This window comes from Notolabrus celidotus, chromosome 17 (genome assembly GCF_009762535.1).
Source record: "Notolabrus celidotus isolate fNotCel1 chromosome 17, fNotCel1.pri, whole genome shotgun sequence".
Taxonomy (NCBI): domain Eukaryota; kingdom Metazoa; phylum Chordata; class Actinopteri; order Labriformes; family Labridae; genus Notolabrus; species Notolabrus celidotus.
In genome coordinates, this window is record NC_048288.1 from 26,692,769 (window position 1) to 26,710,263 (window position 17,495).

General features: G+C 39.1%; 1 long non-coding RNA gene across 3 annotated transcripts; it reads right to left on the minus strand.

Annotated features, from left to right (window-relative positions):
• Positions 1-1,062: 1,062 nt before the first annotated feature.
• LOC117828933 lies at positions 1,063-5,385 on the minus strand. Of its 3 annotated transcripts, none has more exons than XR_004634524.1 (8): positions 5,239-5,385; positions 3,965-4,040; positions 3,084-3,252; positions 2,779-2,912; positions 2,306-2,405; positions 1,454-1,553; positions 1,248-1,343; positions 1,063-1,138 (listed from the first exon to the last, which is right to left on the minus strand). It is a non-coding gene; the product is annotated as an uncharacterized LOC117828933 (long non-coding RNA). The 3 variants fall into 3 exon arrangements; XR_004634525.1 differs by lacking the exon at positions 5,239-5,385 and adding an exon at positions 5,033-5,182 and having other exon boundaries at positions 2,779-2,889; XR_004634523.1 differs by lacking the exon at positions 5,239-5,385 and adding an exon at positions 5,033-5,177.
• Between the last annotated feature and the right edge of the window lie 12,110 nt (positions 5,386-17,495).

Below are 17,495 nucleotides of genomic sequence, written 5' to 3' on the forward strand. Positions count from 1 at the left end.
TTGACCGAAATAATCCAGTTAAATCACGTGATTGGCTGGAGTGGACTGTAAACAAGTGTATTGGAAGCCTTTTGAGCAAGGAGAGAAGATTTGGTTGAACAAGACATTTTCAGACACATGTGAGACTCCTTGGAATTTGATTGACTTTTCATCTTTACATTCATTCTTACATCTTCTAGATTAAACCATCTATCCTGTAAATAAGCAGCACAGTACTTAATCATGAAAAGTGTCATTAGCTGAAGCACTAAGGCTCAGAAAAAGGCAGAATTTCCCTTTATGTATTTATGATGCATTTAGTGAGTGACTGGTTTTCACACTATTATCAGAGAGACTACATAATGTTGTATTTCTAAGACTATATAAAAGTTGATATTAATATATTATTGTTGTGTAAATGCATGGTGCAGCTCTTGGTCTTGCATGCTACACTGTAAAAAAAAATCCGTTGTTTTTACGGAAAAATACTGGCAGCTGTGGTTGCCAGAATAATACTGTTAAAAATACAGTCAAATGTAAACAGCATTACGGTACAACTTGTACATTTTACTGGGATTCCATGTACAATTAATGATAACTAAATGTAAATTTTACAGGTATGCAATGTACAATAATCAATACATAACTGTTAATTTTACGGATATTCAATGTATAATAAACAATGATTTCATGAACATTTCACCAGGATTCAATGTAAAATAAGCAGTTTTAGGACGTAAAATTTACAAGTTGTTCCGCAATGTTTAATACGGTATGTACTGTATTTTTAACAGGATTATTCTGGCAACCACAGCTGCCAGTTTTTATCCGTAAAAACAACGGGACATGTAAAATAAGCAGTTTTAGAATGTAAAATTTACAAGTTGTTCTGTAATGTTTACATATAGTATGTACTGTATTTTTAACAGGATTATTCTGGCAACCACAGCTGCCAGTTTTTATCCGTAAAACCAACGGGACATGTACACATGTATTACAGTTTTCTTCTTATCAGCAGCGCTTTAAATTACTTCTAAATGTTAAGTTAAAGATAGGCTGTAACAAACCACTCGTTAGTCAATGAATGATTCAGAAGAATACAAATTTATTTTTGTAAAAACAATGGAGATATGAGCACTGTGGTCACTCAAAGGAACAACTATGGGAATAGAGAAGAGAAAGAAACACATAATTGAACTCCATTAGTTTCATTTGTTAAGTCAGTCAATAATGAAAGACAACAGTAGCACTAGCACTAGCACACACACCTTTTTAAATTGCTCGCCAATCATGGGCGGGAACATCTAGAAGTTAGAAGTCTTGCCTTACTATCAGCCCCGTATTTTGGTCACTCAAAGGAACAACTATGGGAATAGAGGAGAGAAAGACACACATACACGAACTCCCATTAGTTTCATTTGTTAAGTCAGTCAACAATCAAAGACAACAGAAGCACTACCACTAGCACACGCACCTTTTTAAGTGGCTCGCCAATCATGGGCGGGAACATCTCGAAGAACACTCTGAAGAGCATTTAGGGAAACATGGACTGCTGTGGTCACTCAAAGGAACACCTGGGGAATAGAGAAGAGAAAGAAACGCATACATGAACTCCTATTAGTTTCATTTGTTAAAGGGAAACTTCGGTTTATTTCAACCTGTCTCCTATAGTCATGAATTCGCTTCGCGTGACTAGTGAGGTGTAAATATTAGTTGTCATGTTAGCCGTTGTCTAGATACAGCCGGGACGCTGCTACCAGCTTCAGACCGGTTGAAAAGAAAGTGAACGGACATACTTTCATGGGCAAAGTTAGTCCACTAAACAAACTTTTTTCCACTAAAACCACCTCACATCGTTAGTATAAATGTCAGAGATTATATAGAAACTACATGGAAAAGTGTGTGTTAGCTTACCCGTTTTAAGACGTCTTTGTTTACATGTTTGAGCTAATTACCTCTACTCGTGTGGATGAAAGTTGGATGAAAGCTGCATTGGGTAACAGGTAAGCTAACATCGCACATTTACATGCCATTTCTATATGTTCTGACATTTTCTAACTATGTGTGGCGGTTTTAGTGTAAAACAAGCTTGTTTAGTGGACAAACTTTGCCTGTGTCCGTTCACTTTCATTTCAACCGGTCTGAAGCTAGTAGCAGCGTCCCGGCTGTATCTAGATGATGGCTAACATGACAACTATTATTTACACGTCACTAGTCACACGAAGCAAATTCATGAAGATAGGAGACAGGTTGAAATAAACCGAAGTTTCCCTTTAAGTCAGTCAATAATCAAAGTAAACAGTAGCACTAGCACTAGCACACGCACCTTTTTAAGTGGCTCTCCAATCATGGGCGGGAACATGTAGAAGAACACCCTGAAGAACATTTAGGGAAACATGAACCGCTGTGGTCACTCAGAGGAACACCTGGGGAATAGAGAACACACACACAAGTCTCCATTAATCAGTAGCAGTGGGAAAAATAACTTCTGTATGGTTGCTGCAGTCCCATGGACTGTCCCAGTGCCAGTCAGGCACTGTCCTGGGACACTAGGCAATGTGCCGAGACAGCCAGGCACTGTCTGTCCTGCACAGTCAGGCACTGTGCCTAGCACCCCTGGACAATACCTGGCTGTCTCAGGATGGCGGCAGTGCCTGTTTCGTGACAATGCGTAGCATCATGGAACAGTGCCTTGCACAGGACAATAGCAACAGTACAGTTACCGTTCCCACTGTCTCATTAATTTCATTTGTAAAGTCAGTCAATAATCAAAGACAATAGTTGCACTAGCACTAGTACCTTTTTAATCGGAACGCCATTCGTGGTCGGAGAGGTCCTGAATCAACGTAATGACTCTTGGATTGACATGCAAGCGCTTTGCATTTGTTCGCTCCACTTTCGTCCCCTTCTCTGGATTAATGGAGAAGAAACAGCTAGGAATACAGAGGGAACACATATCACTTATACATGATACAACCGTCTCCATTAGTCAACAAAGGAAACCTGCATCAAAACACCCTTTGCCCCCAAGGTATTTGCATTAGTGTACTATGACCACTGTATTTTGTATGATGAATACCGCCACCTTGTAGAAAACTACTTACCTCTGTAGGAACTCCAGGGTGGATGCAAGTGCAGTTGGGTAATGGATGTTGAAGCAGTAATAAGACCCAAACAGCATGCACAAGGACGAGATGAAGGAAGAGATGTTCTCATTCACGATGACGTGATCCACACTCAGCATCATCCTTCTGGAGGAATAGCAGGATTGTCCTTAAAAAAAAGGGGGAAAAAAAGGAAAATTAAAAATAATCCAGAAATCAAGTTTACATTTTCACATGTCAGTCACTAACTCGTGTGTCAAGCGTGAAAACAAGTAAAAACAAAGTAAAAACAAAGTAAAAACAAAGTAAAAACAAGTGAAAACAAGCTGCAGGGCTCCTGGGTTTGCAATGAAGAATGGATTGGACTTGTAGGCCTGTCCGTCACAAGTGTCACTAAGAACGCATGCATCTGTGTCAGCAGTCTGTTGCAACACAGAATTTTTCCAAAATTGTGATTCTAGTAAGTTAGTCAGTGTTTGCTTCACAGGTATGTAATAAGCATTTCTTTGTCTCATATTATCATCATATCCTAATCTTACTACTTTGGGCTCTACATATTTAAACATGCGTTTGAATGTCTGAGCTCTTGTGTAGGCTGTTCTCAACGGGCCTTTATGAGATGAAGAGAACAGATCAGAATCCTTAATACAATCAGAGACTTTCCCCATTACATCATCAGTTAGATTTAACTCATCTTTCATGAGGGAGTGTAATTTGCTTAAAGCGTAATCAAGTCCTAAATCATGTAGATTTTGCATCTCTTCAACGATTACCTGTATCGTTGAATCTGGAAGCAGGAGCTGTCCTTGCAGTTTTAGATAGAACAGGCAAACACTCCTAAGAAAGGTTTCATCGGAAATCTGTGTTGGTTCAGTACTTACTGGTACTTCAGCTGCACCATCCACCGTCTGCGAAACCTCTTCACAAGCCGTGGCAGAGGACTGCGGTGTGATTTCTCTGTAAAGATCATTTATGTTATTCACTGAACAGTGTGGATGTTTCCTGGACAAGTGCGCTGTAAATGATGACTTCACAGCAAATGTGCTTTGACAACCTGCCACTGGACACTTAACAGATCTTCCCTCCACTAAATGTTTTTTTAAGTGTACAAGAAGTTCCTGCACGGTCTGGAATCGGTGTGAGCAAAGTGGCATGGCGCACACAAAAGTTGATATAATGGCTGTGTTAGCAGTAACAGACGGTGCTGGGACATTGTGCTTCCGATAGAAGTGACACTTAAATGATGCATACGTGCAAAATGTCTGCCTGCAATTTGCACTCTCACACCTGAACACACAGCGTGGTTCGTTTCTATGAATCCTACAATGCAACACATAACCCTTCAACGTTTGCAAGGTTCTCCCGCAAAAACGACAACGAATCATGGCAAGGGGAGCTCGAAACAGGTAGCTATTCGTTGCATGGGGAGCTTGAAACAGGCCAAATAGCAATTAGCTGCTAGCAGCCAACAGCAAATCAACCAGCAGTGATGGTTGTCTGCTTATCAATGAGTGTAAAATAAAATTAAGACACGCTGTGTCGTTTCACAACATTGGCTTTTCACTTAATATGACGATTGAGTATGATTCAATGATATTCACTTTGCACCGCTCCGCAAAAATAACAATAGAAAAAAGGCGCGGAGAGCTTAGCTGCTAAAGCTCTCCGTTATTAGCTGCCTGCAAATGCAGCTACAGTTAGCAGTTATCGCCTACAGAAGAAATTAGTATATGAAACACACAGTTTCTTGAAAATAAACTGCCTTTAACTTCACCTGACAGTTGAGTATGCTTCAGGGGTATTAACTGGTACACTTGGTTAGCTAGCTTGGCTAACCTAACTGTCTGGTAACATGAAGTTGACATAGGGTTTACCACTCTTCAACAAAATAACAGCTACCTTAAACTCTGACTTAACAGAACGAGAGGCTGATAGTTTGACTAAATTACCTTCTAACTTTGACGACAGGAACGTTTCACTGGCTGCGCTGCCGAACTACTCCAAGGGACCAGTGTGTGAGACCATAAGGCACTGCGATGCGTGTGACCTCACATCGCCACGCACGCGCACGACTCACTGATCTCCAGAAAACCATGGGCTACACTAGTCTTTGTGAAATAAATTATCATGCTCAAAAATAGCATTGTTTACTTACCTTGAGATTATCGTTGTCTATTTGCACCCCTGATACAGATAGCCTTGGCCACACCTCCTTAGATGTATAACGTGAAAACATGACGGACATTCTTCCAAGCCAGCAGAAAAGAGCACATTTACAAAGGTTTCATCTCTGTTTGTTCTAAATACATTTAAGCTGTATTATACTTACATAATCTATCTTTAGTGATTGCATGTACAAGCCTACTTTTGCTTGTTGTTCATTTCGCACGCAGCGAGCCTGTAGCGCAATAGGAAGAGTATCCGGCTGGGAGGCAGGGGATGAGTGTTCGAACCCAGCACGTGCAGGTTATTTCTGTTGTTAAATTTATCATTTTTAATTCTTTGCGCTATATATATATGTGTGTGTGTGTGTGTGTGTGTGTGTGTGTGTGTGTGTGTGTGTGTAATCATGAAATGTTCATTCTTAATTTCTACAACCCCCATTTGCCTTTTTTTTTTAGTGGCTAATAGGCAGTCTTCCTTGTAGCATTTTGGAAACCATGCATGTTTTAAGTCTACAGGATTTAATTGTAATTTTAACACAATTTTACTGTTATTTAATATACATTGCATTGTTTTTTGCAATACAGTATTTATGTGTCAATATAACATCAATAAGTAATTTTAACAACGAATTTATGTTTTAAAAACAGCATTTTCATGTTAAATTTACAGTTATATTTAGTTTAAAAAATTACTAAATTACACTGTAAAGAAAACAATGTTTTGCTGTAATTCCCTTTACGGTTTTTTAATGTTGGGATTTAACAGTGTTTTTCTGTTATTTCTACGGACAATTTTTACAGTGTAGGGACACTGGAAGTTTGCACACCAAGGAAAAGCAGCTGTTGTAGCATTTGTGGGTTTTCAAGCATCTGTGCGCTTTGGAGATGTTGTAATTTCAGTCACAGACACACTTTGTTGACTGAAATAATCCAGTTAAATCACGTGATTTGCTGGAGTGGACTGTTAACAAGTGTATTGGAAGGCTTTTGAGCAAGGAGAGAAGATTTGGTTGAACAAGACATTTTCAGACACATGTGAGACTCCTTGGAATTTGATTGACTTTTCATCTTTACATTCATTCTTACATCTTCTAGATTAAACCTACTATCCTGGAAATAAGCAGCACAGTACTAAGTCAGAAAAAGTGTCATTAGCTGAAGCACTAAGGCTAAAAAAAAAGGCACAATTTCCCTTTACGTATGATGCATGTAGTGAGTGACTGGTTTTCATGCTTGTATCAGAGAGACTACATAATGTTGTATTTCTAAGAGTATATAAAAGTTGATATTATTGTTGTGTAAATGCATGGTGCAGCTCTTGGTGCCACATGTTGGAGATACTGGAAGTTTGCACACCAAGGAAAAGCGTTTGGGAAGCTGTTTTGTGGGTTTTTAACGCATCTGTGCGCTTTGGAGATGTTGTAATTTTAGTCACAGACACACATTGTTGACCGAAATAATCCAGTTAATTCAAGTGATTGGCTGGAGTGGACTGTTAACAAGTATATTGGAAGCTTTTTGAGCAAGGAGAGAAAATTTGCTAAGCTTCTTCTTTCAAGTTTTGACTCCAGCGATAGAATTTGTGCAGAAAGTTGCTGATAAGCCAGGACGCTTGGGGTCAAGATTAGCCTGTTTGAGCAGCAATAAAGCTATTTCTTGCAAGTTTTTTTTCTCTCAGAGGAATGAGAAATCATGCAGAAATCAGATGCTTGGCCAGGTAACTTTCTTTGGGATCAGTCTATAAGAAGATTAGATGCGTTTCTGGCATTTATTCTTGTTTGTAAAATGCACATTTTTCATTATACAGTGAAAAATAAGCATAAAAGATGCTCTTACCTGAACCTTTTTCACAACTTAGTACCACTGCTGTCTCTAATATCTTCATTTGACTGATCAAAAGTCATCTGAACCACTCTTAGCTCCAACACCATGACACTAACATTGCTTCAGCAAGCCTGTGACCCACATTACACCGCTACTGGCTGCTGCTGTGTGGTTGTGTAGTCAGCAGGGAGGGGAAGGGGGAGAGTGATAGGGGAGGAGGGATGTGTGAGGTTGACAGTGTGTACGAGAAGGTGGGATGAAAAGGAGGTTGGGGGAGAGAGAAGCTGGAGAACGTGGGAGGAAAAAAAAAAAGAGCGTATGATACAGTCTGTCCAGTGAAACCATTAGAGGAGAAGCTCTGGCTCTGGTATGTGTGTGTGTTTATTTGTGTGTGTTTGTACGAGGGCTGCTTTAGCTCCCAACACATCTGGCTCTGTCAACAAGCCCGATCAGTTGAGATGAAGTATGAGAGCTTATTTGTCACAAGCAGGTATGCCACAGTGAATATCCACAGCACATTTCCTGCTGTTTACTCATATAGATTTTTCAGGCATAAATATTTGGAGCTGATGAGAATTGATCGCAGACGTTTCTTGTGCTCATAGAGGTGTTCAGAATCATCCGCTAAATGAGCCCTGAAAGGCGTGGACGGGAATTAACTTCAACTGTTGCACCATGTCCAATAACACTCTCAGTTTAATTGAAACTGACAGCTGCTTTCTTCTGAGTGTGATGATGGAGTCCATAAAAGTTCACACGTGGAGTTCAGGGACTCCAGAGGGAAACAAATGTAGATATGAATCAAAGTATGCAGTCTCCAAGAAACATCTCCACAGTTAAATGAGAAATGTGTTTGAAAAGTGCATGAATAAGTGGCTCATATGTTAGCTATGATCAAGAAAACAGTGATGTGAATGGTAAGAGCTGTATGCTAGTTAGCTAAAGACAAAGAATGAATGTATTCAACTTAGTATCTAAAAGTGATGACCAAATTAGTTAGCTTAGAGCAAGTTAGTACAGTTTTGTTACAGCTATTTATTACATCTTTGAAGTTTTAAAAACAAACTGAACTAAAGGTTGCTAAAATACTACATGAGCTTGCTAAACTTGTTCTAAACTGGCTAGCATCAGGCTAAATCGTAACTGATTAAATGGCTTGATGGATATAGGCCTAGCTGAAACTATCAAAACAGTTTGACTAAACACGTTAAAGTTTTAAATGTTGATACAATGATACATTAATGGCTTAAACAGATAGCTAAAGATTGCATATACAGCAAGCTATGAGTGCTAGGTAAATGGCTTAAATAAACAGCTAGGAGTACTGAATAAATGACTGAAATAGTTAGCTTAAATTGCTGGATAAATGACTGAAATACTTAGCTTAAATTGCTGGATAAATGACTGAAATAGTTAGCTTAAAGTGCTGAGTAGATGACTGAAACAGTAGCTATAAGTGCTGGGAAAATGGCTGAAATTTTTAGCTAAAAGTAGTGGATAAATGACTTATATAGTTAGCTTAAAATACTGAATAAATGGCTGAAATAGTTAGCTTAAATTGCTGGGTAAATGGCTGAAATGGTTAGGTAAAAGTAGTGGATAAATGACTTATATAGTTAGCTTAAAATACTGAATAAATGGCTGAAATAGTTAGCTTAAATTGCTGGGTAAATGGCTGAAATGGTTGGCTAAAAGTAGTGGATAAATGACTTATATAGTTAGCTTAAAATACTGAATAAATGGCTGAAATAGTTAGCTTAAATTGCTGGGTAAATGGCTGAAACCATAGCTAAAAGTAGTGGATAAATGGCTGAAGTGGTTAGCTTAAAGAGCTGGGTAAATAGGTTGAAATGGTTAATGAAAAGTTAGCTTAAATTATTGAAAAGTTTGCTAAAATTAGTGGGTAACAGACTGAAACAGTATCTAAAAGTAGTGGATGGATGATTGAAATGGTTAACTCAAAGCACTGGATAATTGACTGAAATAGTTAGCTAAAATGGCTAAAACAGCTAGCTCAAAGTATGAGATGGATTGCGTTAATAGTAAACTCAGAGTGCAGGATAAACTGCCTTTACCATCAGCTAAAAGTACAGGACAAGATTTTTTCCAATCTAACAGTTCAAAATGTCAGTCCAAGTTTAGTTGCTTCAAAATTATGCAAATGATCCAAAAAACAGTCCCATATATTTGAAAGTTTAATGATATGGTTCAGTTTTTACATCTATGATAAGCTAGCAGATACCGCTTATTAGCTCAAAGTAAAACATCTTTTTTCTTAAAGTTTGGTTAAAGAAATGAGATATCGTAGGCAAAGTAATGATCAGTCCAACAAGTTTGATTTAAACTAATGGACAAAAGAGAGAAAACATTCACCTGTTAGCTCGTAGGACTATAAATGAAATCTTGACAAAGCTAACATTAACTTTAAGCTAACATTCAAACATGTGTTACATGATTACTGTGGTTGAAGGGCTTCTTGAGCCGATCCAACAGGGCTGTCAGCGACTCCTTGAGAGGAAGAAGGAAGTAAACCTCTTCCTTAATAGACCTCCCAGCTTCTTTTAGATCTTATGTCCACTCTAGCTGTTGACTTGCAGCTGCTGGACTCCATATCTGTGCTGTCCTCTGTTTGTTTATGTGTTGCTGAGGGTGACAATGTTGCTTTAATATTTGGAGTTCTCTCCCTCACTGCTTGTTCTAATTCTGGGCTGTTTTATCTCCTCTTAAACATCCACTGTGAGGGAGAAAAACAAAACAGATTCAGACTGAACACCTCTCCAGTCTCCAGACGGCTCTGTCTGTTTCATTATCTGTCACGCGGCCACTTTTAGCCGCCAGCAGGATTGTTTGCAATTTCAAATTGTTTTGGTTTTGTTATTTGTGCCCGTTCTAAGCTTCAGTGCAGCAGAGAATTTCTCTTTGATGACTCCTCTTTCTCTCCGTGGAGTTTCTATTTCCAGTCATGTTGACAGTCCAACCACAGAGACGTTTCATGGCGGATTAATGACATTCTGATTAGGTCTGCATCTGTTCTGCAGGCGTCCCTACAGGATGAGGCTCACATGGTCATGGTCATCAGCTCCTGACAGGCTTTGACAGGTTCATAAACACCTGAAATGAGACGAGAGCAAGTGTGAGCTGTGTTTTGAGATTATTTTAAGATGCTTAAGAATTCCATCCATTAACATTTCTGCAGTTCTTCACATATTAAATGCAAACTTACCATAAAGACTTTCAAAATAAGAGTTTAAAGATATTGGCTGTTCTTCTCATCATTCCTTCGCTCATATTCTTGTTTTAAGGTGCATTTTTGTCGATCCAACTTAGCTTTGAAGGGTTTTCAATGCCAAAAGATGTTCCTGTTTTCTCCAACACACATGTGCTGTCCCTCTTATCACAGATCATCAGCGTTTCATAGCTCAAAGAAAATGAAAGACACAGTTTGTCCGCTGGCAGTGTGCTCCAAAGACCAGAATGCAGTGCAAAAAGATCTGTGTCAGGCTTGTAGTAGTGTTTTTTTTTAGTTCCTGTTGAGCTCAATTTTGTGACATTATCACTCTATCTAGCTGCACAAATCCACCCCAGGGAGGCGATCCTTGTTCTGGGGTTTAACATTCAAGGCCTCCTGGGAAATGTAGGAGTCATTAGGAATAGTGGAGATAGGGAAGATTAGCTGATAGCTTTAAGATTTTTTAAATGTGCGATTCAGGTTGATCCCAGATCCAGCGGTCATGTGCTGAACTGTCCTTGAGCAAGACCCTGAACTTCAGATTGCTCCTGGTGACACAGTCAGGGATGTATGACTTGAATCAATACTGATGGTCCCCTTCATTAGCATCCTCTGCCATCAGTGTATCAATGTGGTGTGAATGTGACTAATAGAGTTAAAGGGCTTCACATGTACAAGTCTCTTTACCATTGTCTTTAAGTATAAGACTGCTGGTTGGTTGAACAAGACATATTCAGACACATTAGACTCTGAGGGAATTTTGATGGATTTTCATCTTTACATTCATTCTTACATCTTCTAGATTAAACCATTTATCCAGGAAATAAGCAGCACAGTATTTAATCATGAAAAGTGTCATTAGCTGAAGCACTTAGGCAAAGAAAAAAGGCAGAATTTCCCTTTACATATTTATGATGCATTCAGTGAGTGACTGTTTTTTCATGCTTATATCAGAGAGACTACATAATGTTGTATTTCTAAGAGTGTATAAAAGTTGATATGAATATATTATGATGATATTTGGAGGAAACATCCATAGGAAGACAGCTGGTAACACGAGGATGTCTCTCATTCTGCTGCACTCAGATCTTGTAGTGAGAGTCATAGTGGAGGTTGAAATAAAAACAGCATTATTGAACATTTGTAAATCCTTTTATATTGATCATATGTGCAATCATCTCTCAGTTTAACACCTCTACATAGTGTTTCTGCAGCTATGATAAAATGTGTGTTCATGAGACAACCACTAGAGGGCAGTGTGGTACTATAATACATGTGATTTTTAAGCAGCATTGCTCTGCCTCAGCAGGATGTAATTTTAAGAGTGTTATTTGAAACAATTAATTTTTGTTTCAAAGTGTAAAACAGTCTAATAAGAACTTTATTCATAATTAAAGAGTAATTTGCCAGGAGGAGTTTGGCTTATCTTGTTCTTCTGTTAATCTTTAACAGTTTCTTCTTTGTCTGAGCTTAATCAGTCTAAATCCATCTTTCTATGATAACACATTCTCTCTATAAAGATTGGACTTACTTGGCCTCCTGTTTATAAATCAGGGCTTTTTGCATTTCATTTTTTTAACCTTCTGTCAATAAACCCAGGCCTTTTGCAATATTTGAAGACTCCCATTGCTCCGAGTTCAATTCAGAGCTTAACTTATTTCTCCCCTCATGCTGGTCCTGGTCTTTTGTCTCGTCTCGGTCGCAGCAGGCAGTTCTGATTATCTCGGCCCTTGACAACCCCGCCGTCCTGCATGTGCACACTAAATCCCAATCAGCTCCGCCACATTCTCGACCATTTGCAACTGTGCTCATCTCTGCATCTGCAAAGCCGTGAAAATCCCACAATTCCTCTCATTATGTAGTTCCTTAATGAGAATATTAAAGTTTAATTTGTTGGAGACAAAAAAACAAAAGTTTGTTGATGTTTTTTTGCTATGAATATTAATTATCTGCAGCCCAAGTATAAATTAATACTTGACTGAATGTGTCGGCTGAAAGAATTGGACTTTTGTCTTGTTAAATAACTAAAAACTCCCCCAGGCTTTTTTTTGTCTGTCTTATTATTACATTGATTTTTGTGTCTTTTTAAGCAAATCTCATTTATTTATGCAGCCATCGACTCAGCATCAGAATACAAATCATTATAGCACCCAGAAATTCAGAGTACAGTACATCTAAGCGGATATATCAAGCAGCACAGGAGCTAAGCTGAAAGGTATTTGGATTTAAGGTTGACTTCTTAATTACCGCGGCTTTGTTGGCCAACAGCGGGGCAAACAGCAGCCTGAACGTGCCAAGTATTGATCCCTGCTCTCATTACACTGCGGGCCCCATTGTAATGCATGCTTATCACTCCAGCTCCCTCACTGCAGTCTATGGAAATGATCATTGATTTTTTCTGCTTTTTTTTTTTTGCTCTCTTGGTAAAATGGCAGGTTGCCTAACTTAATCATCTCTGCACTTAAAATCGCTGAACTCCCGCTCATTAGCGCCAGTAATCTTTTTCTCACCCCTGATCACTCTGCAGACCGACGGCCCTCCATCAGTCAAACTGCACCCATTACTGCCATCAGGGGTGGCAAAAACACACTTGATCTTTACTCAAGTAGAAGGCTGGGTATATGTGGGAGGAAAAAAGACTCTGGTGAAAGTAGAAGAACTATAAATGGTCTCGACTGAGGCTAAATAGAAAATATACAGGCTCTGAAATGCACTTGCAGTATTAACATGATAAAACATGATTAAGTAAAGAGTGTCTCTGTAAAGATAAGAACACCTCACATCATTAAGGAGAGACTAAGAACCCTAAAGCATTCTAACCTCTAATTAAATGAAATAACAATAAGCTGCAAATAAAAAATAACAATAAGCTGCAAATAATTAACAACTTTGCTCCAATGTGCAAATCAGTTGGATTAGGCATCTCCCCCTGCTATAAAACTGCTTCAAAGTCCTTAGCAATATCTGCTGTGATTCACCACGTGGCTACAAGTACTCCTTGTTAGCCAGGACATCCCATTCACAAAGCAAAACTCTCTCCATCCTCATGTACTGATACATGATTTTGTGCTTTTTCACATGACTGTTCATCATGTGTGAGACACTTCTGTTGAGCTTGTTGTCCTATTTTAAGCTTGTATGTTTTTTAAACTGTACAATAAAAGCAACTACTACCAAGCTTTCTCACTTATTATTTGGTTGTGGGAAATACTTGATTCGGATTGGTTAAAAACCCTCAACAACAGTAACTAATTCTCAAGAACAAAACCTGGAACAACCTGATCACACATGTCATATCAAAGAAATCCACGTAAAAACATCTTGCACATTTCACTTCTGCCTGTTGACATCGTGGCAAAAATGTTAGTTTCATTTAGCATTCTTAATCTGTAAACATTGTAGTTTCCATCTGGTTGGTTTTCATCAGGCTGGTCTTGAAAGTCAGGAAATACTATCAGTTACTGGACCCAGATGTGAGAACAGCCTGAGGAGCTGCTGGACCCCAACCATCTCTGGGACAAAGTAATGCCACATCCTTTCTAGTGTCAACCGCAAAGCCCTGAGAACAAGGAGAGCTGAATGAGGACAGAAAGGTCGACATAGATATTCCTGCAGTCGCGTTAAAGTGAAATTAAATAAATAAGCAGGCTAATGTTTTCATCTGACCATACATTGAAATGTTTAGGTTAATGTGAATTGATGAGAATGATGAGAATCAATGGAGTGCCACGGAAATGTTACTGGCCTTGGAATCAGAGGGACTATTTTCATTAGCTGTACACATAAATCATTTTCAAATCAATACAATCATCTCTGAATCAATATTTTCCAATCAGGGTGAGATGAGACCCCTCTGCTCTGCTCACCCTGCACTCAAAGAAATAATTTGTTGTGTGAACATAATAAAATTATAGAAAGAATTTCCACCAAATTAGTCCTCTGTGACGTGGACTATAGCCTCGATACGTGGGGCGCTTCGACCGCTTGGCCACCAGCGCCCCAATTGCATTCAGTCACAGGCAATCTCTCCCAACTCCCCGTAGTGGCTCTTCTTTCCCAGAAGCATGCTACCTTGGCTGATGAATAAGGCCTGTTGCACGTTACTGCCACCTTCTGCTCTGGAGAGGTATTGCAAATGGGATTCCTACCTGAACCTATCAGGTTGTGTTGACATAAAGCAATCTTGTAGTTTTAAAGATTTTGCATGTCTAGATTTAAAAATGTTTAACCACTAAACATGAATTAATTTAATAGAAGCTACATGTTATACTTATGTTGACAAAACAGACACCCATGTTGCTTTTTTTGTGTCTGGATTCTAATTTGCATAACCACCTGTTCAGTACATGATCTTACCTTTTAAAGCTGATTCTAATCATGCACGATTTGCAGTGATGGTTGAGCCAACGACTCATCCTTTCATGGATTATCATCTCTGATAATGTGAAGGTAGCTTGTGCAATGCTGCAAAGAACAACAACAACTTCTATTCTAAAGTAAGAAGTCTTTTTTGAAAATGTTAGGAGCCGACAGTGCAGATAGTTTTTGTCAAATGTCGAGGGTAGAAGTAAACACTTGTCCAAAACATCAATACTTAAGAAAAGTACTCGACTGAAAACTCTTCTTCAGTACAGCAGCTAAAGATCTGTACTTCTCTGCTTCCCACCTCTGCCTGCACACACTTTAGAGAGCTGCATCTTTGCTTCTGCTGAGACAAGACAGTCTTGACTTTGTGCCAGTAAAAACAAATCCACCTTGCACCTCTCCCTCTGTATTTGCATGGGAACTTGTTTAGAGAGTACACAATGAAATTACATTCAGAGCCATGTCTGAGAGGTCTCCCCCTGAGGAATGAATAATGCAACACACACAGAGAATAGATTTTCTCATTTTTAACACCAGTCAGTGAAGTGTTTATTTTGTTAAATGTGTTACAGAAAGCTAATTCTGCTGTAGTGGCGTTTCTGTTTGTAATAACCCTCCAGTTGGTGGAGTGAATCATTAGGTGCTGCAGCCATGCTACCCTGCCTGTACGAGCCCACACTGCACAGAGGGAGTTCTCCAGGAAACACAAGTTTTATAACAGCATGCGGGAAAACATGCTAATATGACACAATGCCTGCACACACATAGGTTTGTAGCTTGAGAAGCTCTGTCAGTGTACCTCGCTGTAACTCTGTGTTTTCCGTGGGTTGATTGACACCTCGGGGAGTGTAATTGTATGAGTCACACAGACCTCTCTGGCCCTCTGAGTGAGCAGTTGGCTCGGCAAAACGCTCGGGTCATGACAGCCCATCTGGTTGTGTATCACATGCAGTCAACAAGGCCCTGCGAGACAAATGGTACCTCAGCAGTAAACAGCCGCTTCTGCTTGGGAGACAGACACTTGAGCCATCTCTTTAAAATCCCACGTATAGATATTCACTGTGGGCCCCCAGAGGCCTCAGTAGCCATCAAAACAGACTGAACTCACTACATCCAAAGCATGTGATGCTGTCAGAGGCTGTCAGAGGGGATTTTACTGCTATATGTGACACTTTCATGGACAAATGATGCAAACAGAGTGGTTCCAGTACCAAGATCAGAGCTAGAAATGCTTTTAATACAGCCTAACAAGCAGTAGTCCATACCAACTAGTTGTTAGCCAATTAGCATAAGTTATTAGCTTTCCAAAAATCCTCCTAATGTTTTTTCATTCAACAAAACTGTAGCCTAAAAAGCACTTATAGTTATCATTAATGGTAAAAACAATTACTGTTGTTAAGTGAAAAAGAAGAACTGTTTTTTGGAACATTATTATGTGGCATTAGCTAACAACCTTAGCATGCTACTAGCTGAGAGTGCAATGTTAGCCAAGGCTAGAAAAATAATTGTTTACATGTCAAACATTCTCATGCTGTGTCTTTTAACATTTAATTTGAACATTTAATGTAAGATGTGTGGGTGCCCTTGTGGCCCACTGTGTTGAGCTGTTGCTAACGTGCTTACGTTAGCGCTGCTTGTTTTCGTGTGTTAGCTTGTTTTTAAGTTACAGTTCTTTCCTTTTGTAATGTGCCAGGCCAAACAGCAATGATAGCTTACAAATCAGTACAATCTTAGCTGTTTTAAGAAAGCAGTCAAAACGCACCTTTTCCTCAAGGCCTTTCCCTGTTAGTGTTATACCCACCTACCCCCCAGACCCCCTACCTGACCCTGTAAAGCGACCTTGGGTTTCTTGAAAGACGTTATATAAATACCAGTTATTATTATCATAATTATTATTATTATTATTTTATTTTTTTTAATTATTATTGTTAATATTTTACAAATGTTCAAAGCTAGGGTTGGTGGTCCCGGAAAACTAGCATGAATTTGAATGTAGAATTTCCTCAGGACTACGTCTAACCCCCAAAACATGATCATAGTGAAAGTTAAAAACACAAACAAACATGAAATGTACGCTTTGCAGGAGGCGGGCAGAACGGCAGGACAGGATTTGATTGGTTTCATCATTTGGCTCCTGATGGCAGGGATTGGTTGGTGATTTCCCAGGTTTACTCCGGCTGTAGATAGCAGCTTTTTTTTTCTCTCTCTTTTTTAAGAACACATTATGTATTGATTTGCATCAGGACATAAAGATCATTTTTACCAGTAAAACAAAAAGTGTGTCTAAATCTGACTACCAACTGCAGCTTTAAGGGTAAAGCTATGTCTTAACTTTGAATTGATAGCTCTATAATATAATACTTAATAGTGCTAGCAGTAGAGGGCAACTTGCCTTTCGCCAATCCTCATCTCTGGATGCAGAATCTGTCTCCTTCAGGTGAAAATGGTACCAGAAATTTAAAAAAAAAATGCAAATGAATGTTTAAAACAAAGACTTAGAAGAATAACACAATGTGCTGACATGTATTAGTTTAAGGCTGGAGGTCAGGGTTTGCTTCAGCCTCTGCTGGATGTAAGATTCAGTTATTTTCAGAGCAAGGACCACACAAGCCAGTCGGTGCATAATAAAGCCTCTGAAATGCATTAAACGACTGCTTTCTAATGGTGAGACTGAAATGAAGTGGTTTGCTTTTTTCTTAAATGGAAGGCAGTTTTCAGGAAGATTGTCTCTGCTGTGGCAGGGAAACATGATTATAGCTGTAAATAGGCTGCATTCACTTCCCAAAGTGATGGTTAAGCATCAGTCTGCTTTCTAACAGAGTCACAGTG